General features: G+C 37.2%; 1 long non-coding RNA gene across 1 annotated transcript; it reads left to right on the forward strand.

Moving 5' to 3' along the window:
* LOC111562267 lies at nt 1-27,512 on the forward strand. Its single transcript, XR_002745346.2, has 3 exons — nt 1-147; nt 26,215-26,298; nt 27,311-27,512. It is a non-coding gene; the product is annotated as an uncharacterized LOC111562267 (long non-coding RNA).
* The last annotated feature ends 111 nt before the right edge of the window (nt 27,513-27,623 follow it).

Below are 27,623 nucleotides of genomic sequence, written 5' to 3' on the forward strand. Positions count from 1 at the left end.
TCAGCACAGAGCCCGACGACGTGGGGCTGAAACTTCCGAACCCTGAGATCATGACCTGAGCCGAAGTCGGAAGCTTAACCCACTGAGCCACCAAGGCCCCCATCAAGGACATTCTTAAATGAAACTGGCTTTCCTCCCTGTACCGTGGTGAGTGACAATGCTAGGAGGGTTTTGTGTGACTGTCTTGATATATGCTAGGGTGGAAGCTGTTTTGAGAATTCTCAATTTCAAATACCCTTTCTCAGCTTCCTTCTCTTCCCACTCCTTACAATTGAAGAAGGGTTACTGAATTAGTAGAGTTTGACTTGAGATACAGAACAACATCTGGGAGGAAGACCCAGAAGTTACCGAAGAAAGAGGGGAGGAAGAGAGAGAGAGAGATTTGAATTATATTCTCTAGTCTGACTATTGTAGTTTTAGAAATCTCCATGTCAGAACTTATTTTTAACCTTTGAGTGTCAGAGTGGGGAAAGTATTTCTAACAACGATTTCAGAAACTATATGATAAACAATGCCTTTAAAAAAGCAATTCTGCATGACAATAACCATTTCATAAAGTCAACAGACAAATATTTGTGACTTATGTCAAAGGACTAACCTCCTTAATGTATAAAGAACTCCTGGCTATGAGAGGATAATGGATGGAGCTTATAAACATATTTTACAGAAAAGGAAATATGAATCGCTCTTTCACATGAAAAGATGCTCAACTTCACTCTTTATAAGTGCAAATTAGAGCTACAATAAAGTACCATTTCCCACTTATCGAATCAACAAAATCTTTAAATTTGATAATATATTGGCAAGACTATAGGGCAAAGGATATTACTGTACAGTGCTTAGAAGAGTATAAATGGTTATATCCCCTGTAGAGGACAATTTAGAAGTATCTCTCAAGATTGCAAATTACCCTTTGCCTCAGCCATTCCACTTGTGGGGAATTTTTCTTACAGAAGGACTTGCACAAGCATTTATGTGAAATTGCATTTATACAAAGTTTTTGTTTTATTTTTGTTTTTTCATATTGGTTGTATTTGTAAAAGTTTAGAAATAACTAACTGTCTGTTAGTATGGAACTAATAACAATGATTGCATGTTGAAGGAGTTAATGGCAATGAGGCATATCAGGTCAGGAACACGGAGGGAGACTTCACTGTGTATCTGTCTTTATATACTTTATTTTGAAAAAAAATTGAGTCTATTATTCAGTTTTTAAAGGCTCAAAAAAATTCTCTATATCACCTAGCAAGTACTAAATTTCTCCTTTCTGGTTACTAAGATAGAAAATAGGAAGAAAAGGAATCCCTCTGTTTTCTGCCGAAGTGAAATTGAAATTATGTAGGGTATCTTATTTTCAGTAGTCACCTAATGCATATTGATTGGATGAATGAAACAAATGGGTAATGACATTGTATTGCTTTTAGGTAGATTTTCTGGTAACGGTGCACACAAAAGATAAAATTCACTTTTAGTTCCATTATCTTTCCTCTTTGGGGCATTAATCTTCTTTCCTACCCTTCTTTCCTTCCTAGTTCTTTTCATTTTCATAAACGTGAGTTTCCACGCATGCACCACTACCTAGACCTGAATAAAAGCATATTTGAAGGAAGAAACATTCCCTGTGAATGGGCAGATGTCTGTAAGAGATCCTGGTGGTTCTGAATTATGCCCATTTTCTTTTACAAACTACATAACAGGGTCTATATTATGCCAAATAAATGGACTGGAAACTGAAAATTTTATTTAAAACTCTGTGTACATGTAGACAGAAGCTGGATTGCTAAACTCTAGGATAAGGCCCAGAGTTTGAGATTTTGTAATTGATCCATTGATTTCTGAATGTGCATACTTTTCCTATGTCTAACCAATTGCTTGGTCAGAAAACATTCCATAAGAACTTAGAGTCCAGTAAATCAAAATATATACTTACTGCACTGTAATGTAATATAATGTAATATAATACAATATAATACGTTACAATAATGTAATATAATATATATTTAATGTGTGTCAAGAATAGGAATAAAAAGCTTCTTGTTTTCTCAAACTTATGAATTATTAGACATAATACAAATTATTATAAACTCCTATTGTCACATACTGTAATTACCATAAATGTTTCACCTACTTCGTTATTTTTTTAAGGATTTTTTAAATGTTTATCTATTTTTGGGAGAGAGAGACAGATTGTGGGCAGGGGAGGGGCAGAGAGAGAGGGAGACACAGAATCTGAAGCAGGCTCCAGTCTCTGAGCTGTCAGCACAGAGCCCAAGGTGGGGCTCAAACCCACGAACCGTGAGATCATGACCTGAGCTGAAGTCGGATGCCTAACCGTCTGAGCCACTCAGACACCCCTAAAGATTTTATTTTTTAAGTAATCTCTATATCCAACGTGGGGCTCAAAACTACAACCCCAAGTTCAAGTGTCACACACTGTACCCAATGAGCCAGCTAGGTGTCCCTCACCTATGTTTTGTTTTTTTTTTCCCCCTTATAACTATAAACAACAGAAGTTCAAAATACATTTACATAGTATCAATTTTTTAAATTAATTAATTTATTTTGAGAGAGAGAGAGAGTGATAGAGAAAGAGTATGCATATGAAGGGGAAGGGCAGAGAGAGAGGAGAGAGAGAGAATCCCAAGCAAGCTCCACACCATCAGCACAGAGCCTGACACGGGGCTCGATCCCATGAACTGTGAGATCAGGACCTGAGCCAAAATCAAGAGTTTGATGCTTCACCTACTGAGCTACCCAGTTGCCCCCATTGTGTCAAATTTCTGACATGTAATTGGAAAACAGAGCAAAGATGCAATTCAGTTTGTTTGATGAAGAATTCTACAGTATGACATATGTCTTTAGGGATATATACACGTGTTAACACAAAATAATCCATCCATCACTTTTTTTAAAGCTTGCATTGATGAAAAAATGTGTATTTATAAATAACATAATTGTAGCCATTTGTTTTTGATACACCTCCATGATTAAATTATTCCTTGGAAACCAATTTGACAATAAATTTCATATATTGAAAAAGAAAATAAAATAAAAATTATTCCTTAATTTTCTAAGTAAAAATTATTATCCTAAAGACTCTTAACTTTAATAACTAACAAAATTCAGGCCAATACTCTCTTAAATTGAATCCACATGATGGGATCAAATTACTTCATTTTTATTTTATTTTATTTTATTTTATTTTATTTTATTTTTAAAGGTTTTTCTTTTTTCGAGAGAGCACGTGCATGTAAGGGGGGGGGGCAGAGAGAGAGAGAGAGAGAGAGAGAGAGAGAGAATCCCAAGCAGGCTCCACTCTCAGTATGGGGCCCAATGCATGGTTCTGTCTCCTGACCACAAGATCACAACTTGAGCCCATATCAAGAGTCAGACACTTAACCGACTGAGCCACCCAGGCATTTTTATTTAAATTTAAATGTTCTATTTGGAAAATTAGGAGATCAACCTTTATAGTTAGAAGAAAAATCAGAAATAATTCTAATGGGGAGGGTATTCATTTTTATCTTTACTGTGTGGCATAGAAATTTCTGGGAAAAGGCATCATTTCAAACTTGGAGGCATCACTGCTCCATTTCCACATGTGGTTGGAATGAGAATTCCCTTTCAGTGACTGCCTCCCATTCACACATGGGAGGAGCCAGAGCACAGCTATGGAGAAGTCTGTCAAAGGTTTTTTTCATTACTAGCAGAAAAGTTACATTGTCTGCCTCCCCGAAAATGTTTATGGAAACTTGTGATTTCTACATCTGGGGTTCATTTCTGAGAGTGCATGCAAATCAAACTGTTGAATAGGTAACAGCTATTTTGCTACCCTACAGACCCAGCTTGAGCTCTGAGATACAATGGCAACATATCTCCAAAGTTCTTCAACACAGTTGAAAAACCTCAAAATGGTTTATCCACTGAGAAGTGTTGGAAGCTCTTAAAAGTTACTATTTAAGAACAGGATAGAGTTCCTCATTTCTAAAATAGCTTTATTAAAATCTCACCTAGAAGCACATGTATGATTTTTTTGTGTGTTTTAAGAACGTATGACTATTTTGGTCAGCAAAGCCTAATAATTCAATCTAACATTTTAAATAAAGGCAGCAAAATTTTCACAAATATCTTTCAAATGCAATTCCTAAAATAATTGGTATGTCTAAACTTGGCATTATCTATACAAGTGGTTCCTTAGTAGTGATTCATGATTCATCTTTTCACCCATCTATGGTAAAATAGGAATATTAAAACAACATGGTGCATTTTTCATCATTAAATTGGTTCACTTTAAATTAGGACTATCCTTTACATTAAGATTCTGTCACATCCTACTTTTAAATGTTTAAAATGTCCATTCTTCTATTGCATAACAGTGTTGATGGATAATAGTTTGTTTTTAACATATGTTTGGTGGCAGTTTTCTGTAATCTCTCTAGGTTTTTGAAATTTTTATTAGTTTTTTTTAATTAAAAGAATTTTTTTAAGTGTTTATTTATTTTTGAGAGAGAGAGAGAGAGAGAGAGAGCACAAGAGAGGGAGGTGCAGAGAGAGAGGGAGACAAAGAACCTGAAGCTGGCTCCAGGCTCTGAGTTGTCAGCACAGAGTCTGACACAGGGCCTGAACTCAGGAACTGTGAGATCATGGCCTGAGGCTGAAGTCAGACACCTACTGACTGAACCACCCAGGCATCCTGAAATTCTTACCAGTTTTTAAATGCAGAAATGTAGGAAATGTATTTCATACAATATTAAAACATCCACATAAAAAGTGAAAATTCAGGAATTAGTGCCTCAAAATATTTAATTTACTAAATACTTATGTTTCCCTCAAGACATGAAGATATTTGATTTATTTGTTTTTTTAAGTTTATTTATTTATTTTGACAGAGAGAGAGAGAGAGAGAGAGAGAGAGAGAGAGAGAAAGCGCACGCACGAGTTGGGGAGGGGCAGAGAGAGAGAGAGAGAGAGAGAGAGAGAGAGGGAGAGAGAATTCCAAGCAGGCTCCACACTGTCAGCGTGGAGCCTGATATGGGTCTCAATCCCACGAACCGTGAGATCATGACCTGAGCCCAAATCAACGATCGCACCCTCAGCCAACCAAGCCACTCAGGCATCCTGAGACATTTGCTTTAGATCAACAATTAATATAATTGGCTACATACACAAAAATTAACTAATGAATAAATCTACTCAAACGGTCAACAAATAACATGGGGTGAATTTGAAAGGGAGTTAAAAAAGTATAAAAAGTGACCTTAGCCTGGGATAGGTGGGCTAAGGAAGAAGCTAACAGATTGCAAGGTCACACTTGCCATGATGGTGAAATTATTTTCTAGTCTTGGCTTTAAGAAATGAGATATTATGTTGAGCCAACTAAATCTAGGATTAAACAGAGGAGATGATCACTTTTGCAAACTTGATGAATTAAGAATGGTGTGAGCAGTGGGTGATTAATGAGGGCCCAAAGGTAATTAAAACCTGTACTACGAACTCTTTGCCTGTCTTATTTGTTGCTCTGGTCCCAGTGCCTGGAAGGTTCTCTGTAAATATTTGGTGAATGAAGAACATGAAAGAAGAAAGAGAAGGTAGCTGCTGGGAAAGCAACAGTGGAGAATTGTGCAGAACACCAAGAAGATGAATTTTAGGAATAGCTAATCAATTCAGAGTTTTTTGAAGGCCTCTTTTAATCCAGGCAACATAATCTTATTTGCTATCAATTCCTCTAGCAACCACAGTATGGATGGTGATATTCAGAATTATTTACTTAAAAAGATTTTGTATTGGCCAACAGCTGCTACTACTGGAATTTACATGATAACTAGAAGACTAGGAATTCTGTGGTTTAAGATGGTCCTAAATCCCTTAGTAATTCTAAAGCTTTAGTGATCTTTTTCTTTATGCGAAGAATTTCACTTGTAGTTACATATTTATGGGCCTAAGATCATTATTAGCTCCTTAACATCACCAATAGAGTTGGAAAGCAATTTCAAAGACAATCTGTATCATCTTTCCTGTTTATAAAAGTGAATTTTCAAAGATGCTATTGACATTTTGCACCGTATTACATCAGGCCTACTTTCAGATAGCATATACTTAACCAAAAACAAACGGCTTATTATTGGTTCTTAGAAGTTATTTGGCCAAAGGGCCAAAATTTGGTAAGGAAAATGTATGAAAGAGGTTCATGAAAATTTACCATTTTGTCAGATTAGCTTTTTTGAAGTATGATTAAATATAAGATCTTGATTTTGTTATTTCTCTTTATAGGACTTAATTTCCCAACAAACCGAAAGAGATACCATTTCATGGGCTATTGCCGTAAGAGAATTGCGCTGGCATCTTCATGATTTAAGTCTCAAATATACAAAAGCACAGATGGCTTTAACAAATAAAAAATTTTGGTGTCTACTATATATGTGATAAGTAGCCAACACAGGGCTATTTCTGTGGGATATTAGAATTCTGGACAGTAAATTTGTTCTCACTAGTTCATCTCATGTTAACATATTTATGTGTCTCCTCCCCTGTTTCAACGCATGCGGTACAGCACTCACTAATTATTTCTATTGTGTGTGCTAGACATTTGAAAGTGTGTGGTCTCACAAACTATGAGGCAGACTGGAATTCTTTACAGCATAAAGTTAGTGACATACAGTTGCTTCAAATCATAGCCACTACCCTGGTAGCCAAAAGAAATGCAGTGATATACTAGAGGCTCTTTCCTTTCCTATGTACGATTAAATGTTCTCCAAAAACACTTCGAAAATGATCTCTCTCATTCAGCAAAGGAACTTGACTTTGCAAAGTATATATCGTTTTCCCAAAGGCTTTGTGCTTGTGAAACTTGTGCGTACCTGCACAAGAATGTATGTCCCATAATTGTTTTAAAAAACCAAGGAGGCAAAAAAAAAAAAACCCCACTTTATCAAATGATCAGTGATGATACCATTTTACCTATTCAACATGTTTTAGATGTCTTGTTTGTGATTCTGCTGTTTCTCCATCTTTGCCATCTGGGGTCCCCCAGCCAGTGGGCCTCACCGATGTGTCCTTCCTGTGGTTTACTCAGGCTTGCATGGAATGTACACCAATTCGCTGTTTATTCCCTCATCTGGGGACTGCTCTCCTCCCCTGACTCTGGTTGTCTTGGGTGGGAGAGCATCTTACTTCTAACATATAATGTCTCTATGCACGAAGGAGGCACTGGGGCTGACGTTACCCACCGCATTTTCCCCATTCTCCCTTCACTGCTGCTGCTTTTTTGAAGACCATTCCCTACGTCACCTTTCACTCAAGAATGCTTTGCTAGTTTGGAGAGATTTATGATTGTATGTCTAAACTCAAATAAAAGGAGCAAGTATGCTAATGAATCTTAATAGGGACTGTGCAATCATTTTCTCACGAGTTTTAAGCAACACGTTCCTAGACTCTCTAAAAATAGAGCACGTATCACACAAACAGCTTATATCCAGCAAATGATCATTTAATCCAATCATAAATTATGGAGCCTTGTTATAAGCACTCCTCCTGTGTCCTCCCTTTTCTGGGCTGAGGAAAAGTCGGCACGTCCCGGAAGGAGGTGGAGACCTGAGAAAGACAGGGTCTTGTCCCACTCTATCCTTAACGTTGAGCCTCCGGAACAGGAGTTACTCATGTGTGTGCAGAGAATAAGTAATCTATGTCTGAGGACATTTTTTTTTTTTTTCATGTTAAGTTAAATTGTAGCCAGCTGCTCCAGCTGTTTTCATTTCACATTTGAATGTTTACTATTTTACTGAGCTGGGAAAGCAGCTATTGAGTGTTGCATGTATCATTCTAAAAAAGGAACTTTTTCTGTCCTTAATAGCTACAGCACCAGAACTGTCCAGGAGGTCAGAGACTATGTCTGTCTTATTCAACACTGAATTTACAGAATCTAAACTGGTATTTGGTACCGTGTAGGTGCTCATAATATATCTAAAAGAATAAAGAATTGCTCTCCTAATTGATAAAATAAGTAATGATGTCTACATAGTGTAATTGTAACTGTGTGAAGGCAAAAAATTAAATTGCCTTGCAATATATGATACAAATATTAAAGACTATATAAAGCCTTTTTATTGTTGATTTGCTTATTTACTAGTTTTTAAATCTTGGAGTCTGAGAGCATTTATAAGAGGAATGTTCACAGCAGTTTTACTTTTGGAGGCCTTGTCCATCCATTATTTTGATCTAACCAACCAGACTCTTTCCTAGAGGTCAACATTCAAAATGTAGAAAGTTTCTTCTCCCATCCTTAATCGCTGGCCACCTAATTCCCCTCCTCACAGCTGATGTTATTAGTTTCTTGTGTAGTTTCTCAGCTACTTTAAATTTAGCTTTTGTAGAGCTTTCTATATAAATTTCTATAGAGCTTCTTCTTTTTCTATGGCTCCATATTCTGTTGCATGGATCGCCTATAGTTTATTTAAACAATTCCTCCATAATGAGCATTTAAGTCATTTCCAATATTTTACAATATATTTTCCAGTATATTAGAAACAATGATACCACAAATAATTTTGTATATGTGTCATTCTGTACACATGTATTTCATCAGGATAAATTCTTGGCTATAGAATTATTATTCTATATTTTCCAAACTGCCTAAAGGATAGGTCTCAATTATTTTTTTCTTAACAATTTGCTTGACTCAAACTATTCTACAAGCAGACTTTTTCATAGTCTATAGTCACACCCTAGAAAATTGAATTATACAGTCCATAAGTGGAATAAGCAACCATGTCAGTGGAGGGATTTAAGGGGCCTTGAGTGCCCTACCAGTGCAAATATCTGGAAGTCACCAGCCTGTCACAGTGTCATTCAAGGCAATCCATAGAGGCTTTCTGTATGACAATCATACCCAATGCTTTCTTTTGTTGTTGTTGTTGATTTAATAACTAGTTACTAGTATTCATATCTTGATAAACTATAAAATCCCTCTCTGATGCTTTCTTTTTTCCTGTGTATACTTCCTCTTTATCTACCGACAGACTGAGGTGACATCCCAGGGCCTTTTTACTATTAAACATGTGGAATGTTCACATTACACATAATATGATTCTGGGAGTTGGGGGGAGACAGGGAGGGAAGAAGGGAAAGAGAAACTTAATTCTTCACAATTTTGTGGTTAAAATGCCCTGGAAGATTCTAAATTTTCACTGTGCACCTGCACAGTTATTGTTTGTGAACTTGTTCCTGCTGATGGGGTTAATTTTGTCTGGGCAGATGAATGTCACTCTGAAAAAAAGAGACTATTGTGTTCTATGGACACATGCTGACCCCGACCTGAAAGTGCTGAACATGAGACAGGAGTAGGAACTCTGGTCTCACTTAAAAAAGTTGAAGGTTAACTTAAAATCAATCATTTCTGTTTAGACTAAGTAGTAAGTTTGTCAATTGTGGTCATCCAAGAAGAAATTTTTTTCCTGTAAGGTTTACAGTATTTGCTAGCTGCTTTTCTTTTTCCTTGAAGGTTAGTCATATCTCAAGAAAACCAGATACTGCCTCGGAGAGTAGAATGGGGGTTGGGGAGGTGCAAGAAAAGTCAGATAAGAGCAGGTGAAGCAGACAGGGACCTCCACAGGAAAAAAAAAAATGTTAAGAACAGAGAAGTAGGACAGCAGGAATATACAACTTATCTAATATATAATATATTAAAGTTTAGTGGCTCCCGATATTAGTGAATTACAGGGCATTCCTGCAGCCTGGCCACACTAGCACTAGGGGAGGTTGAACTCAGCAGCCACAATATACCAACCCACTCAGCACTGGTTGCATGAGAGAACTGTGTTCATAAGGCAGCCAATGCCTAGTCAGTATAACCACTTTGCTTTAAATGTGCTTAGCACAGAACTAGGGGCTCCATATCTGCATGGATGACTTTCTAACCCTTCTAAAAGCAAAGTGCTCTATGAATACGATTTTATGTGCTCCTGAGCCACTGGTTTTAAATTATTCCCGTGTTGCAAATGAGACATTAAGCATCGTGGAAAACTCAAGAACATGAGCAAATAAAAAAACAAGGTTTGGTGGGGGGGGGGCACCTGGGTGGCTTAGTCGGTTCCACTCTTGATCTCAGCTCAGGTCTTGATCTCAGGGTTGTGAGTTCGAGCCCTGCATTGGGCTCCACACCCGGTGTGGAGCCTACTTTAACAAGCAAGCAAGCAAACAAAGAAACCAAAACAAAACAGAAAACAAGGCTTTAGATAGAATGAGATTATGAACATAATACTCTTACTTTCTACTTTTCACTGGTAGTGAATTTCTATCACTGAATTCTAGTGACTCTTCCTATGAAAAACATTTTTTTCCTTTTCTTCTTGATAGTCTGTGTATGTTTGTTGTCAGATATGAAAAAAATAACTGTGATAGAAGAAGGGAGAAAGCTTTTGAGATCTGTGATTTCGGTTTATGTAAAGCTGCTTTACAAGCAGTTTCTTGTTGGGTCAACAAGCCTGTGTGTATTTTGGCATAAAACAGAGTGCTAGTGCCTAATCCACTCAGAATAACCCTTTCAGGGGTGTTGAGATACCCAAGCGATAAACTGACAGCAAGAGAGGAGGATGAAATATTAGAAGAAAGGTGTCAGCCATCAAGAAAAGCTGCAAAAACTGGATTCCCTGGTTTGTAGACTTGCTGTTTTCTATCTAGATGGTTATTGGAATTTCTGTTGTAGCTTTCAGAGAATCTCTTTCTCTTAGAAAAGTATTATGTACTTATATCAACACAGCAGTATGGTGTCATGAAAAGAGCATAGACCTTGGGAAATCAGGTAGGTCTGAGTTTGAGTCCCATCTCTACTACTTTTTTTTTTTTTTTTAAGATTTTATTTTTAAGTAAACAAGTAATCGCTACACCCAACATGGGGCTCGAACTTACAACCCCGAGATCAAGAGTTGCACGCTCTACCTATGGAGCCGGCCAGGCCCCCCTCTGCTACTTTTTGGTTGTATAAATGTAGACTAATTTCTTCATGTCCCCATACCTCAGCTTCCTCATCTGTGTTAAAGAAGACAGGAGTTATAATTTGTAGTCTTTGTAAGGACTATGTAGGGTAATTTATGTTACCATCTTCCACAATGTCTGAACAGGACTCCTTAGGTGTTAGTTCCCTCTAGACTGTCCTCCTCCTGACTCCACAGATAAAGGCAATTGAAGCATTAATAAGTATGTATATACATTCCAGAAAGCATTTAAGGTGATTATAATTTGGTGATTGGACCCAATGGTTTCCAGGAAATTTGAGAATGAGTAAGTTATTTTTCCTCTTTCATGAGAGACTTTTTAGAGTAATAAAGTTTACTTTTTCTTTCTCTCACTCTGTGCATTATAATGGACTGTCTTTGGAAAGAGTGGCCTCAAAACGTACTGACAAATTGTACAACATTGTGCATGTACTAAATGTCAGTAATTTTATGTATTGTATCACAAATAACAAAGAAAACAGTAGAGACAGCTATTATTTTTTCTTTAAAAAAATATATTGGCAAAGCCAGTGGTTACAGGTAAATAGCACCTATTCATCCATTGTTTTATAGCTCACATGAACAGCTGATACAAATACAAAAAATTAATGGCTGAAGAGTTTAGAACTCTTTAAGAACTCATTTGCTATAAAGATGTTTATCATAGAACTATTTATTAGAGTGAAATATTGAAAGCAGCCTAAATGGCTCATGTTAGGAAAATGAGTAGCAACAATAATCCTTAAGATTTATTGAATACTTAACTATGTACCAGACACCCTTTTAAGTATTTTACATGTATTAACTCATTTAATTCTTAATATAAAACTATGGTAGGTAGTACTACATTTACAGTACATGGTAGATATTATTCACATTTTACGGGTAAGAAAACAGGCACAGAGGTGTTAGTAAATTGCTCAAATTCACACAGCTGGTAAATGGAAAAGCAGGATTCCTGCCTAGGCATGTGATTTTGGAGCCCAAATTTGATGTATTGAGATAATGTAATATTTTTCAATCATAAAATTCTGCCTCATTTTATGATGACACAAAAATGATTATGATACAATATAGCAAAAAAATGTAGGATAAGAATTATATGTGCAATATATTCTCAACCTTGGAAAAAAAATCTGTGGAAGAAGGACTGAAAGAAAATGTTTATCTCTGGAAGAGTAGGTCATGATTATTTATTTTCTCTTGTGTATATTTTTTGATACCTTATGAATTTCTTCAATTAACTTACATTCACTTTATATTCAGAAAAAAGAAACTATTTATAATAGCATCTCATTTACTTAGCATTTTTATGAATCTCTAAATTATTCCACATAAGTGAAATATTGTTTTAGTTTTAGAAAGGAACATCGTAAGGTGATTTAAATTCACTTTTCCAGCCAGTGCTTACATCTATTTAACGCTGCCCATATTAAGAGGCTTTTAAGTTATATTTGAATACTCTTTTGTTGATGGGAAACGGACTACTTCTCAAGGCAGTGCAATTCACTTATAAATATATTTTACTCTGAGAATTCCAAGTCTAATATTTTATGAAAAGAACCTTTTATTTTAAATTTTTAGTAGGCTCCACGTGCAAATGGGGCTCAAACTCATGACCCTTAGATCTAGAGTCACATCTTCTACTGACTGAGCCAGCTAGGTACCCCTCATTTAAATTTCTTCTAAACTTTATGCATGCTGGTCAAATTATCTGCCACCGATTCTAGGCCCCAACTTTGGAAAGAGGACCTTGTTATCCAGGGTAGTCTATTACTGCCTGAACTTAGTCCCTGAGATATCATTGCTTATCCAGTCCCCAACCACTTTCTGGTCTGTTGGTCTGTGAGGATCTATTACTCATATTCTTCTTCTTTCTTTATGACCATGCCTGGTTATCTGATTTTTATGCCTAAGCAAGCCATGGTATCTGCTGCCCTAAACTGGATCAGTTAGCAACCATTGCCGTTCAGGATAATGTTCTTCTTAAATAGAACATATAAAACTTATTTTTATTGTTATTATGAATAACTTCCACTGATTGAGGTCCGCATGGCCGGCACAGTACTGGGCCTTTTAAAAACATGGCCACATTTCATCATTATAATTAACCTTAGGTAGGTATTCTTCCTATTTTGCAGATGGTGCTAATGCTAATAATGTTTAGCGGGATTAAATAATTTACCCCAGATCACAAAGCTAGTGAACGGCAGAGTTAGGGCTGCAACCTATGTCTTTCTGATTCCATTGTCAATGTTCTTTCTATGTCACTACACTGCTTCTCTACTTCAATTATAACTTTCTTCTTGATGACTCAAGATCATAATGATGAACATCGGTTATTGTGCTGTGCTGTATAACAGTGGTGTCTTCAGAAGCTATAGGTTTATAGGCCACAGAGACTGTGTTTTGTGATTCTTCTGTCTATTCTTTCATAATGAGGCTATCAGGTCCTCTGTAGCTCATGAGTGTGCTAAGCCCATTATATTTCCTGATATACAACTTTTTATTTCTACGGACTATGGCTAGTGTTAGTTAACTGAATGTGTTAATGAGTTGCATTTCAAGGAAGATTCAGTAAGCTTTGAGGGAAAGTTTAAGGGGCTTCTCTTTTGTGTCTTCTGTGAATGGGTGTGCCTTGCCACTCAGAGACTCAGGTCCAGGCTATGTTCCGTGTAGCCGAGCTTGCCAAATAAGTGAGATGAGGCAGGTTTTTAAGCAGTTTGCTAAAATCCTATCAAGTTGTAACCCAGTGAATTTGATTTTATGAATATGCTTACCTGATCAAACATTGTCTGTTAAATGCAGGAAAATATCATTTGTCCATATCTCCTTGCCTGCCATCACCTCTTCTCTGAATCTTATTTTTATCCTTGCTTGTCTTTCAGTAGGATGGCTATACATCCCTGTTTCCCAAGACCACCCTGGAACACTTTAACTTCATAGCAATGATGATTGCGTGGGGCTCCCTCTGTGTTGGTCTGTCCACTGGAGGATGAGACACTTGGTATTTTAAGAACTTCGTACTCAAGAGTAATTGTAAAGATTTTTTTCTTGCCCCCTTCTTCCTTAGAATCTTTTGGGCTTTGAAACATTTGCTTTTTCTTCCTTAGAGAAATAGGAGGGTACAACATTTACTATTTTATGAATCTTTAACATTTAAAAAATATTGTCATCTTTCCTTTACAAATTATGAAGACCTCTTAAGGACTATGAGATAGTCCACTAGACTATTTTGAACCATTTTGAACCAGTATTTTGACTGCTTTATAATTTATGTAAGATATCAGGCCAATCTAGTTATTCATCTTCCTAGCAGCACAGTGCTAGAGCAAAGCCTCATTCTTAAGAGAAGTGAATGAAAAATTTAGTAGCTAAGAGAGAGAAAGAGAGGGAAAGAAGAAGGATGAGGAAGAGGACAGGGAAGAAGAAAGGAGGGCAGAGTAAAGATTCCAAGGGGCTTGGCTTCTGGCATTACCAGACATAAGATGAGCTCAAGTTCAAATTGATCTAGATAGAATGAGAAGAATGGACACCATGTGTAAATGATACCAATTATCCTAATGAAAACTCACTTATTCAGTCCAGATTCAAACTATTTCAAAATAACCAGATCTATACTATCGTATAATCATAAATTAACTTGATGCTATCTTGTTTGTTTTGTGCAGATCAGTAAGTGATTTTCACAAAAATGCACATAATTTTCAGGTTTAATGTGCCATTTCGAGATTGAAATATGAAGAAAGTGCTACGTGATGGTGATGAAGATCTTGACCTCATTAGGCCATATTGAGCCACTCCCAAGTGTGGCCACATTCAAGTAGCTACTGCCATCTTCCAGAGTCAAGGGAGACAAGGCACAGGGCACAGGGAACTTTGGGAACAAGAACAACAACAATACCACTGTCAAGTGCCTACTGTGTGCCAGACATTCTTCTGGGAGCTGTACATACTCTCCTCTGAACAACCCTGAAACATCGATATTGTGTTCTTTTGTAGATGAGGATGTTACCTTCAGAGAGTCTCAGTAACATTCCCCAAATCACCTGGCTGGATTTGAACTCAGGCCTCTCTGTTTTCAGGAGGGTCTTTCTACTATATTCCTCAATGTCTTCACAAGGGAGACCTCAGAAAGCTCAGCAAACTCCTACCATATCCTGCTTGGTAGTATAGCTGTTGAGACTTTCTTAAGGAATCTTAAGGAATCATCTTTGCATTTCCACACCACCCCTCGGGGTACACAGTAGGTGCTTCAGAAATACTTATTGAATGAGTAAATGAGTGTCATATAAAGTTAATATTGAAATTTACTTATTACAAAGCTCATCTACACAGGATTAAGAGTAGTAAATGCCTCCCTAGAGTACTGCTTCTCAAGCGTTAATGTGTAAATGTATCACCTGGGGATCTTGTTAAACTACAGGTAGATATGGGGTAGGGCCTAACATTCTTACTTTTCTAACAAGATGACAGTTAATGTCCATGCTGTTCAAAAGAGTATGGGGAAAAGCCCGGAAATTTGGGAGAATTTAGGAGACAGTTCTTTCAGTCAACAGGCAGTTATTAAGTACCTACTCTGTGCAAGTCAGTGTGTGAGTCACAGTAGGCACCATCAGACATGTTTTCCCCCAGTCTTGCTGTAAATTCATGACTATTACTAGCTAGCTATGTGTTCTCCAGCATTGGTTCTCAAACTTGTATGTGCATGGGAATGATCTGTTAAAGCACCCTTTCCTGGGCCCTTTTCTCAGAGATTCATATACAGCAGGTGGGAGTGGGGTCTATGATTTTGCATTTCTCAACGTTTATTTATTTTTGGGACAGAGAGAGACAGAGCATGAACGGGGGAGGGGCAGAGAGAGAGGGAGACACAGAATCGGAAACAGGCTCCAGGCTCTGAGCCATCAGCCCAGAGCCTGACGCGGGGCTCGAACTCCCGGACTGCGAGATCGTGACCTGGCTGAAGTCGGACGCTTAACCGACTGCGCCACCCAGGCGCCCCTATGATTTTGCATTTCTGACCAGCCCACGGGTGAAGCCTGAGCTGCTGGCCTGAGGTTCACACTTTGAGAACCACTGATCCAGGGCAATGACCTTAATCCCTGAGATTCCTTTCAGCTCAAAACCTGAAATCTATATTACCCTGAACATAAACTTAAAACTGTACGTTAACAGGTCGGAAAACTGGGTTAGTTAACATAGTTGCTTGTGCTTTGCGGTCAGAATGGGCACCTGAAGGTATCTACTAATAAATAGCAAGCTCAGCTTTAATGAGATAATCAGCTTAAATACACACAATAAAAAAGAATTATATTAAATGTAAGCTGTGGTCAACTATGGATGATGTTTTCCTCACATTTTCCGGTACATTATACATTCAATATAATGAATAGATCATGGGAGCATAGATCATGCAAGCTTGTGTTTACCCTCTGTCTTCATCTCCCCACTTCTCTGCAGCTCTGGGGCCTGTCAGAACTATCTCTGTCTGCTGCTTGGTTTGTCTCACTTTCCTTTTGTCCTTTCCTGCTTTGCCTGCCACCTGCCCTTCAGGTGTCCCGAAAGCTTGACAAACATCCTAACCATGTGCTAACACATCATGTTTAATGTAAATTATCTTGTTTCTTGTCTGATTCCCATCTAGATTTTAAGAGCTTTAAGGACAGAGACTGTTTATTATTCATGCATCACCTTTTTCTGCTAGGGGGAGGGCGGGCAAGCACCAAGTACAGTGTTTGGCACATAGGTTCTTAATAAATATTTCTCCAATATTGAATACATTAATAATACTTTGTCCCAAAGGAATGAGTCTTCAATATGGGTATATCAAGCACTTCGGCAAGTCATTAGAGGACACATTTTAGGGGCAGGAGGGCGGCTTTTCTTAAATCATACCAGAAAGTGGTTATCTATGCCTCGATCCAATCTTAGATATCTCTCAAATTGCAAATGAGGGGAAGAGAGAAAACACCTGTTACTCTTTTCCTCCCAGTCCTTGTCCTTTCACTGGTGGACACAAGCCTTCCTTAGCATATGGCATTTTGGAATCAACAACATGGGGACCGTTGGTTTGTCATCTTCGGGGAAAATGTGGTTAAGGGAAAAGAAAGTGGCTCTGACTATTAAAGCGTACATGTCTACAGTCTGCCTGCACCCCTGTCTCTTCACTACATCCTCACTTCAACCTGACACTACCCCTGAGGCAAACCCTACCTGTTTATCATACACCAGTCCCCTCAGATCAAATGTCACTTAGTGTTGTCCAAAAAAACGATGTCAGGGGGAGGCCTAAATTCCAGTTCTAGCTTTGACTCTAGCTATAGGATCTGGGGGATCTTTTGATACTTCAGGTCCCATTTAACATATCTGCCAATTGAGAGTGTAGAATTGCAGTGTCTCGTTACAGTGCCTTCACGCCTTCCTCCTGATACTCATTTTAACCTGATTTGACTTAAAAACGAAAAAGAAAGAGGGGTGCCTGGGTGGCTCAGTTGTTTAAGTGTCGACATCTTGCTTCCTGGTCAAGTCATGATCTCACAGTTCTGTTCCTGAGATCAAGCCCTACCTCAGGCTCTGTGCTGATAGCATGACAGCTAGTTGGAATTCTCTCTTTCTCCCTCTCTCTCTGTCTCTTCCTCCATTGGGGGTGCATACACATTCTCTCTCTCTCTAAAAATAAATAAATAAACTTGACAAAAAAAAAAGAAAGAAAAGAATAAGAGAAAGAAAAGAAATAATGGCAGAGGTGGTTAATAGGATCATGGTTGGGTTGAGGGTTCGTGTTTGATGGTAATTTTGTCTCAGGAACTACATCCCAGGAAGTGACAAGTGCAGGTTCCATTGTACTGATCTGGCAGGCACAGCCTACCGGACTGGGGATGCCCTAGATCAGCACATTGCCTAGAAAAAAAAAATGTGATCTCAGAGGATGGTTTTTGAAAAATGGAGACAATAGGTTTTTTGTTTTTTTTTTAAGTTTACTTATTTTGAGATAGAAAGAGGGGCAGGGAATGGCAGAGATAAAAGGAGAGAGAGAGAATCCCAAGCAGGCTTGTGCTGTCAGCACAGAGCCCAATGCAGGGCTTGAACTCATGAACCGTGAGGCCATGACCCGAGCCAAAATCAAGAGTTGGTGGCTTAACCTTCTGAGCCACTTAGGTGCCCGAGACAATAAGTTTAAAGTAATTTGCTTTGTTTCTCCTTTTTGTCAAGAAACCCACAATTTATGTTAGCCTGGCCAAAAACTATTTTTCCAATGTTCTTTAAAACAGTACCAGAACTTCTAGGTAATTAGACAATAGAAAGAGATAGCTTTCATCTCGCCACTGGTATATCAATTTTTTTTTTTTTTTTTTTTTTTTTTACCACTGAAAAGGCCTGGCTCTCTTTTCATATTCTAACTTACAGAGCATCTACCAACTGGAATGTGTTCTGCAGGCAAAATCATACTAAGTCTCAAAACTGCATTTTAAATAATTATCTTTGCTAGAATAATAATTTTAATTGTTCTAAAACACTAGTGGTTTTATCTTAGAATTATTTAATTGTTTTTGAAAGTGCAATATATGCTCCTGGCTGAAAAAAGTCAGAAAATATAGTTAAGTAAAAAGAAGGAAAAAACACCCATATTACATTGCTCTAGAGACCACCACTTTGACATGTTTCTCTCTCGCCATCAGACTTTTACATTTATTTACATAAATGTGATCACACTATATATATTATTCTTCAACTTCCTTTTCTACATATCTGTGTTTCATTAATATCTTTCTGTCATTATATACAGATCTTCCAAAAATTCCAGATTTTGAGACAGTGTATGTTTTAAGCTCTCTAAGTTTCAGCCCTATCATCTTTAAAATAAGAATTCTAATCATACCTATTTCAAAGCATTGCTGGAGAGATTGAATGAGATAAGGCATTTAACTCAGAGTTTGCCATTGGAACTCAACAAAGGTTAATGCTAATATCCAACTTAACAGCTGTATAGTATTCCATCATATGGAAGCACCATTATCTGCTGAATCATTTACTTATCAAGGGACATTCACTGCCCCCCCTTTTTATGTACTGTTATAAATGCAAAATACTGTACTGAACATCATTTTACACATATAACTGACAATCTGTACAATTATTTCTTTGGCATAAACTCATAAGTGGAATTGCTGGGGTATACAGAGTGTGTGTGTTTTACACGTACATATTGATGGATTTCTCCCTAAAAGATGCTATAGTCATTAAACTCCCTTCAACAATTTTTCTTTTAATTTTTCTTGGTGGTATTTCCAATACAGAAGCTTGTTGCTATTATTTTGTCATAAAGTTAAAGCTGTCAGAAATTTCCTTTATAATTTCTGGCCTTTATTTAAGCTTAGCAAAGTTAAATACATATTCTCATATAATTCCTTTTAGTAATTCTGTAGTTCTAAAAAAAAGTCATATCTAAGCTGTTAATCCATAAGAAATATATTTTTGTGTATGGTTTGAGATAAATAAAGATTAATGAAAATTTATGTGATGTTTTTCATGATGATTGGTGTATGTATGAGGTATATATAAGTCAGCATATAATAACTTGTGTAGTGATATTCTGAAACTTGCTCCTTTTTTTAAATCATCAATGGCATGTTTTGGAGATCTTTTTGTGTCTGTATAAAGAGATCTATCTCATCCTTTCCATATAGATAGTATGATTCCTTTAGCTAGTCCCTTACTGACGGTCATTTACAATTTTCATTTTTTTTCAAATAGTGCTACATCCTTGTACCTGTCTTGTTATGTACATGTGCCCGTGTTTCTCAGGGAGATATGGAGAAGTGAAATTGTTGGGTCATGGGCTCCACATGTCTTTCATTTGAACAGACACTGCAAAATTGACTTCTAAATTGGCTTACCACTTTTACATTCATCCCAGTAGTATATGAGAGCAATGCTATTTATTTAAAATCTCACTTTTATCAATACCAAATTCCCAGAGTCTATTTCTATTATACTGCTTTGTGTGTTTTACTAACATCTCACTCTTTGGGTAGAATTTGGGAAATCCATGAACCAGGGCCAGAACTAAAAGCCATGTGACAGTTTCTACTTTTTCAAATCATATTAAGATAATGCTTTTTTCTACAATCAGTTCCAGAAAAGCTGGAGTGAGCTTTGGGTGCAGGGTTGTCTTCTCTTCTTTTCTACAAAGGTGTTAGAGTTTTAAAATAACTATTTGGGGGAGGATTTTAAGCTATTTAAAGGCACAGCTACTAGAACTTTGACTAATGCAATGGAAACGGGGGTTGGGAATAGTGTAAAATATTTCTCTTTGTGCCCTTTTAAAAATTATTTATTTATTTATTTATTAAATTTTTTAAATGTTTATTCATGAAAGAGAGAGAGAGCAAGTAAGCAGGGGAAGGGCAGAGAGACAGGGAGACACAGAATCTGAAGCAGGCTTCATTCAGGCTCTGAGCTATCAGCACAGAGCCAGAGGAGGGGCTCAAACTCACAGACCCCGAGATCATGACCTGAGACGAAGTTGGACACTTAACCGAATGGGCCACCCAGTCACCCCATCACTGTGCCCTTTTGAAATGAATTCTACCTCTTTGTAAGATGGAAGAACAGATAGTGCATCAGGTTTCTCCGTTCTTTATGTGTTCCTACGATCACTGTCTCTTCTACCCCTTGGTCCTTTGTTAGGAGTCAAATCTGAGGAAGACTGGTAGGAAGAAAAGGTCTCTCATCACTGTTGCTACAATTTTATTCTCTCCCCCTTGGGGTTTGGAGAGTGCTGTAGGTTACAGGACACTACAGTTTAAGTGTGAACATCATCAGAACTGGGGACCCAGGGGATACAAATCCCTAGGGCACACACTGTTTAATTACTGAAGCTTTACAATATACTTTGTGACCTGGCAGAAAAGAAGCCTTTTCTCAAATTTCTTTCTCTACTTTTTCAGGCTTTGATAACACATTTATTCTCCCAAATAAATGTGATAGTTAGTCTATAAGGTTAAAAATGGTGATGGGTTTTTATGTTGTTTGTATTACATGCACTTGGAAAGAAATAATCTGTTTATCATACTGAGTCTTCTCAATCAGGAAAATGGTATCTTTCCTTTTTTTCAAATCTTTTGTGTTCTTTAACAGAGGTTTGGAGTAGTCTGATACATGTCTATTCCCTTAATCTTATTTTCTTCTCATTTAAGAAAATGTTTGATTGACAAGATTTATTTACAATAATAAATGTTCCCAAAGTCAAATGTGTTTACACACACACATGCACACACACACATGCAGGGAGAAAGAGAGAGAGAGAAGTTGTGCTAAGTAGTACTAAAAAACTTTATCTCATAGTCATTGGGAAAGAGTTATTTCTAGACCTTTTCACCATTGAGAAAGTAGAGTTCAAAACTCTGTCTCATGGGAAAATAGATATTTTTTTTATCTTGGATAACTTTAACATTCATTCATTTATGGGGGAAAAAAAGGCTCCAAGTCACTTCAAAATAATAGATCTTCTCGTCATAATTTTTATTTTTAAATCAGAAGAGGTTTGAAGTAACATTATTAATATAGAATTAGTCACATTAAAATACTGCCATGAGACCAATAATCTGTTTTTTCATATTTCATTGTATCACATATCCTATATTGTAGAAGCTACAAATGTCACATGTGGGTGATGGCCTTATGAATGATTTCATTTTCTTCTTTATAATATTCTATATTTTCTAAAATACTTGAAAAATGGTTTTGAAATGCCACCAGAACATGAATCCCTTTTATCCCACATTTCATCCTTCTGCCCAAGGCATTTCTGGATCAGAGGAGTCCTTAATACTGCCACTTCTGAAGACAGTTCCTTGTATTTTTGATGTTGTTGTCATTTCACATCCTAACTAGAATTACAAAGTCCATATTCTTCTTGGAGACTCACTCTGGATGTAAGCCCACTCCGTATTCAATAAATACTTAATTCTAAGGGTATGTACAGCTCTGCCTACAGCCCAAGACCTACATATCCAGAGTTGATTGTAACCACCTCATAGTATTTCTCTGAGTAGGGGCTGAACTGCTTTTCTCTCCACTGGGATGGTTTGGAGCCTCATAGGTAGTGTCTGGCTGGGAGAGGTTGTCGTTAGCATAGCCACAGACTCCCCAAACCCTTGCTCAAACCCTTATGGTGGCTTTAGATACTTTATGTAAATGGCATCAGAATTCACATCAACCTAAAAATCACTGCAAGGCAAGGCCAAACTAAAGCAAGTTGGAAACTCAAAAGAACAGTCAACAGACAGGTCCCTGCTTGGAACTTCCAGAAACTCTCAAAGGTTCAGTTGGCTCCCACTGCCCATTCATTCATGGGCCCTCCCGGGAACTCTTTAAGAATTAACATACTTTTAAAGATATAAGGAAGTTAAGATAAAATGTAAATAAGAGAAGCAGAACGGAAGGGAAGGAGAATCTGGAATCAAATGATTTTTTTTTTTTTTTTTGTCTCCCTCCGTGATTCAGAATTGGGAGGTACCATTTAGTTAATTTCAAGAATAGTTGAAGTATTAGGGATTTGAAGGAGATATGGTTTCTCTTCTTGCTTTATTATGGAGTTCAATTCAAGTTCTGTTAAATCTATAAAAATCAATATGAAGTATATGTATTATGTGACAGCTCCATCTAAAGTATCTTGTATAGAATATAGGGCAGATACAATGGAGCGGCCAAGCACATGTAATTTACCCCACAAATCTAAAGCACTCCCACATTGATTTTTACAGTTGTCTAGCCCCCAGTCACTGAACAGAACAAAAATGGCTTACTTTCCTAGTGTGGTGATATTTAAGGCTACAAAACGTTCATCTTAGTGCCCTCTAATTCAGGTCTGCCTTTTTTGTTACCTTTCTTGATGGGCTTTTTTAGGTCATTTAAAAAAAATCTTGTCTTCTCTAAAAATGTTATGACAAGGAAATAAAATGGTTTTAAAAATGTTCTGATTTGTTGATTAATTTTGCCCCTAAAATTATATTATACTGGTGTTGTTTTTAATGTTTTAACTATTTCCAAATGCAATTATCTTGAAATAACTATGAATAGAAAATTGTATCTAACTGAAAAGACAGGCTTTCATAATGTATTAAAGTACCTAATTTAGTAACTAGGATAAAAGGGACACACAGAAACCATTTTTGAGACTGTAATTATAAGTTAAGTCACTATTAAAATGACACACATATATATTTCCAGTTTAAAATAATTAAAGCTTTTTTCCCCCATAAATGCTTTCACTCACAAGAGGAGACAGTTGTGAACTTACGAGTTCATACATACATAAAAATATTGCATGGAATTTACCTACCATACATGACAAAAAGGGACCTGTCTGTATTGTTCGGAGGAGTGTAGACAAGTGCTATTTGATTCCCTGCATCCCACCACCTTCACCAATGGCACATTTGCTTGCATTTTAACCAGGGTAGCCGACTGTGAAATATGGCCAGACTAATATTTGAAAATCCCAATGGTAGTAGAGCCACGGTACTTAAACATAACCAAGCCTTAGGGATGTTGTATGTCTCCCGCTGCAGCTGCCCCCTCCCATTTTATTTACTCATAAGTATCATTAATACCAAAGATATATAACCTTTGGTGCCAATATGTCACTTTCTCTCTTCAAGTCTTTAGTAGTTGCATGCTTATCTATTTCAGTCAAATGTATTTCTTATCAAAAAAAGAGTGAGAGACCTGACAATACAGTGTTATCGAATTTTTTCAGCTGAGACCCACATGTCATTCAGCATTCAGACATGCTTGCGCTTGATTGATGGATGGGTTTGTGACAAATAAAACTAGGATCAACAGCTTTGCACCTTTTCCCCCATCAGAGACCAGAGTAAAGCATAACTCTGTAACAATAGTGGGATTAGGGATGCATTAGCTCTCCATCGACCAAAACCATCCATTCCCATCAATACTTTGCACGTAATAACCTGAAGCTATGATAAGGAAACAAAAGAAGGAGAAAAGGGACAGGAGAAAACAAATCAATAAAAGAAGGGAATGTCTGAAAGATGCACTGGCCAAATGAAGATTTTTTTTTTTTCTTGCATTGCTGGGCTAATGTCCCTGAATGTGGAAAACAACACCTCACCCGGACTTTTGATGAAGGAAGCAGACTGGCACATTGTTTAAACACACACTTGGCATCTGCAGATTGATATTCAGACTAGGTTTATTTTTTACAGGCCAAACGAAGCATTATAGTATTTACTGTTAACCTGTGTCTCTAAAACTGCTCTTAAATAGAAAGGGTGTTTTCACCTGAATGACTCAGACTCTGTGAGGCCGATTCCGGGATAATTAGAACATTCTCCTGTGCAGACACGGTTTTAATGTCCAAATGCTTAGCACAGTTGCACATATTCCCTTAAATATCGGTCAGTATGAAGAATCTTAATTGCCTGGTTTATTTACTAAGATTCACACAAAGCATATTTTTCTCTCTTATCAGACACAGACCAATGCCCCTTTTATAAAAACTAATACCTGTCCTGGAAGGAGTCTTACTTTTCTAGGTAGATTTTTTTTTCCACATAAAAATTTATCTTCATTCTCAATTCATAGAATATTTTGATGATAATTTCATCATTTTCCCCACAAACAATGGACCGTTAAGCTTATTTATTCAGGTTTTTTGTTCCTTTTCTTTAGAGAGCTTTTGATTTTTGTACTACCTATCGTATTTGTCCTAATTTACAATTTATTCTAATTGGCCATTGAATGGGCCAGTATGGTTTTCTTCTGGGGAGGATGAACATTAGTGATATTTGTTCTCTTCTGAAGAAGAGGTGTGCAGGGAGGCAAAGCCCAAGTTCTAATTGTGGGGCCACTGATCTTGGGAAAGGCACTTCATCATCCTGCTTCAGTTTTCACACTTAGAATAAGAGGAGAATTATATTGTCTAATTCATCATTATCATCATCATCACCATCATTATTAATATTATCATTACTCTGCATTGACATGCTGTCATGCTTCATTTCCTAAAGTTTGCAAAGTGTTGAGAAGAAAAAAAAGCCAACCTCTCTCTCTTTCTCCTTTTTTTTTTTCACTTTTTTTTTACTTCCATCTTCCTTTTCTAGTTCTGTGAGAAGACTGAAGGCTCTTCTCTTCATTTTAGTAAAAGTAGAAGGAAAAGAGAGAAATTGCCCCATATCCAAACAAGCATGTAGAAGATTCTTTAGAATAAGACAGTGGCGTCTAAACTACAGGCCAGGGAATCCGAGAAATTAAAAGAATTTCGTGATTAAAAAAAAAATTAGGGAGGCTCTACTGTTGTGTTTGTGAAAGAAACTCTAGTTTCGTTCCTTGAGCTCAAACCTATTTCAGGCAATATAAAGTCAGTTATATGTGGTTCTGAAATCAACTGTATATGTAAAGGCAGATTTTGGCTTGTACTATTGAAGGTCTTGGGTGTGGCAGTCAGGAAATGTGATAGTGTTTCCATAACTACAAGAGAACAATCACGTTTTAATTATGATTTTGAAAGTTTTCTTTGGGTCTAAAAATGGTTAAAATTATTAAGGCCACATACATCTGACATTGCAGGTCAGATAGCAATTTTATATATGTATCATCATAGCTGATACTTTCTCTGAAAATCTGTCTGAACTGAAAACCTTTTAAGTAACAAACGTGATTAAAGGCAGATGGTCCACTTTTTTGGCCCCCAAATTTGACCTGTTTTATAATTGGTACAATCCCGTGGGTATTTTCTTTCAGATCCTAAGTACAAGGCCAATTTTGGGGCACTCCAATAAGTGATTCGTGAGGCACCTCTGTTGAAGATGAATGGGCCTCTTACATCCAATACTGATACCTGTGAGTGGGCTCACTTCATCCTCAATAAGGCCACTCACTACTTATATATCTGTTTCTCCAAATTTAAAGCAGATTCTGGCCTCTGACTCCTGCCACCTTCATAACCATGTAGAGGAAGAGTTCTGGGGTTTTTGAGCGGCCCAGTGTTTTAATATAAAACGACGTTAATAAGCCCAGCCTATGTTTTAATGTAAGTGGGAGCATGACTTCTGCTACTATTGCAAAATATATAGTATGTGCCAGATTGATATCTTTTCTTTACTGCATAGTCAACTTGTAAGCTTTCTGTGAAAGCTTTTGAAAGCACTTTTACATCTATGACCCTATACAGAACTCTAATTTGTTTCTGTTTAAGTTTCCAGAAGCGGAGGTGCAAGATTCACATGTATATGCATGTATATGGACCCAAACGGGACAAAGCAATTCCCCTACATGGCAGGTACATACGGAAATCTTTGGATGATGTTTGAATATGTTACCGTACTACCTATTTCCTTTGTATATATCTTCTAGGACAGAATAAATCCCTGGAGACAATATTTGTGTCCTGTTCAGGTGTCATTGTACACAACCTAACATAGGGCCTCTAGCAACATTAATTATATTAAAATAAACGTACATATGTATTTATGAGGATAAATATATATACGTTTCTAAAGGGATTAAAAATCATAAATAATTATTAATGTTTTAGACACATTCATACTAAAAATCAAAAGAATGCAGCATAATGTCAAATGGAAAAGTCTGTCTGTCATCCTAGAACTTGGTAACATCCCAAAGACAAAATGTATCATGGTAACTAGAGCCACCATTATACAATTTATATCAGTTTGCTTAATTAAAGCTATGTACACTAACTCAGATTATATCTGAATGTAAACATGAGACATATTAAAGCTACATGTAAAATAATTGTGCCTAGAATACGGTAGGTATTCCCAAGTACCTTGCCAAATGCTTTCTTCCCTTTTTGCTAACTGTCAAATCTCTTCCTGTTTTCTTTCATATTCAGAACAGATCAGAGATACTCAAAGACTGGGATGGCAAACTACTGCCTGCAGGCCTGCTGCCTGTTTTTCTAAGTAAATAAAGCTTTATCATATGTAACACAGGCAGGCCCGTTTATGTATTTTCTGTGGCTGCTTTTGCACTATAGAGGCTGAGCTGAGTAGCTGGGACAGATACTGTGTATTATAGGTTGAATCGTGTCCTCCCCTCCCTCCCCCAAATCAGTAAGCTAAAGTCCTAACCCCCAGTACCTCAGAATGTGACCTCACTAGTCTATGTCTCAACAGTGAGTTGGGGAAATAGGGTCATTGCAGATGTAATTAGTTAAGTTAGGATTAGTTAAGGAGTCATTCAGGAGTAGGGTGGGCCCCTATTGCAATATGACTGGTATTCTTATACAGAGGGGAGATTTGGATACAGGCATGCCAAATTCTCCACAGGGAGAACGCCATGAGAAGACAGCAGAGACCTGGGTGACACAGCCAAGGAACACCAAAGATTGGCAGCAAACCACCAGAAGCCAGGAGAGAGGCACAGAACACATTCTCGCAGCCCTCAGAAGGAGCCAACCCTGCAGAAACCCTGGTCTCAGACTTCCAGCCTCCAGAGCTGTGACACAATACATTTCTGTTGTTTAAGCCATCCAGTTTGTGTTACTTTGTTACAAATGCCCTTGCAAAAGAATATATGGTATGACTGGGTTCAAACAAAGGTATTCTGGCTCCAGAGCTTATATTCTTTTTTTAAAAAACT

The sequence above is a fragment of the Felis catus genome, chromosome C2, assembly GCF_018350175.1.
Source record: "Felis catus isolate Fca126 chromosome C2, F.catus_Fca126_mat1.0, whole genome shotgun sequence".
Lineage (NCBI taxonomy): Eukaryota > Metazoa > Chordata > Mammalia > Carnivora > Felidae > Felis > Felis catus.